Source organism: Panthera uncia, unplaced genomic scaffold (genome assembly GCF_023721935.1).
Source record: "Panthera uncia isolate 11264 unplaced genomic scaffold, Puncia_PCG_1.0 HiC_scaffold_569, whole genome shotgun sequence".
NCBI lineage: Eukaryota > Metazoa > Chordata > Mammalia > Carnivora > Felidae > Panthera > Panthera uncia.
In genome coordinates this window covers 36,553-38,103 of record NW_026059725.1, presented here as the reverse complement: position 1 = coordinate 38,103, position 1,551 = coordinate 36,553, and positions in this window count along the sequence as shown.

Genomic DNA, 1,551 nt, shown 5'->3' with positions numbered 1-1,551 from the left:
CTTCCTTCCTTCCTTCCTTCCTTCCTTCCTTCCTTCCTTCCTTCCTTTGTAGGCTCCACACCCAGGATGGAGCCCAATGTGGGGCCCAAACTCATGACCCCAAGATCAAGACCCAAGCTGAGATCAAAAGTCAGTCACCTAACTGACTGAGTCACCCAGGTGCCTTGAAAAAAGGATTTTCTAAAAAAGAAACACACTACTTGTTGAATACTCTTAGGTTAAAATTGTCCTAAAAACAATGAAAAATGCATTGTGAGAAAAGTAGTTACATGAAGTATGAGGCTACAGGCAAGACAACAGTCATGTTCTAGCTAGCTGTAAAATACCTTTGACAGCCTAGGGTGATAATATTAATTTTCTATGGTGTGTAACAGATTACTTTTGGGGGTTTGAATCAATACTATTATCTCATAGTTTCTGTGGGTCAGGAATATGGTTTCGTGTCTTACATGGCTACAGCGTAGATATTAGTCAGGATCTATTCCTTTTTGGAGCTGGGGTCCTATTCCAAGCTCACGTGGTTGTTGACGGGATTCAGATTCTTGCTGTTGTAGGACTGAGGTCTCCATTTTATTGCTGTCTATAAGCCAGGGCCTGCTCTCAACATCTTGAGGCCCCCACAGTTCTTTGCCATATGTCACTGGCCCTCTCATGGTGACCTGCTTCAAGCCAGCAGGAAAATCTGTCCAGTCAGCTAAGGTAGAGTCTTATGTAACTTATGTAACATAATATAACACGGAAGTGACTATCCCATCACCTCTGCCTCTTAATGTAACCTAATCAAGGATGTGATTAATGCATTATCATATTGACAGATCATAGTTTACAAGCAATGGGTCTGAGCTGTGAGCACTTATATATTCACTATACATTATGTAGAATTTACAAAAAAACTGGATAGGGTAAAAACTGTCAGAAGGTGCAGTGTTTCTATTATTTGTATATTCTCCCAGATACTTTATTCTCTGTATAAAGTCATTGGAGGGGAGGGAGAGAAATTGGTGCCAATAATAAAATGGAAAATAACCAGGAAGAAATTAATAATACAAATGGTATTTCCAATTAGATATCAAGTTATACATTCAGGTTTCCAGTAAATTCTACAATCTTTTACTTATACTACTAAAATTTATAAAAATTATGAAGAAAGCAGGAGAGATTAGTTTTAAACAGACAATTCAAGCATAAAAAGATGTCCATTGGAGCCAGTGGGGGAATCTTGTTAAAATACAGGTTCTCATTCAGTAGAAAAGTCTGCATTTTTAATAAGGTTAATCATACTAATCGCACTGCTTAATGAACTCTACTTTGAGTTGCAGGAGTTTAGATTTTAATGATGTTGCTGAAATATGTGTGGCAATAAATATTCTAAATTTTGAAGATATTTAGCCAAAAACCTTGAAGACCCACTGAAGTAAATACATTTGTATCTAAAGATGTTTCTATATAATGGAACTATAATACTTTGTGTGTTTGAAATCACAGCGTTTTTTATTGTAAAAGAAAATGCTTACAATAAATTTGTGTACTTAATTTTTTCCCCCATGATTT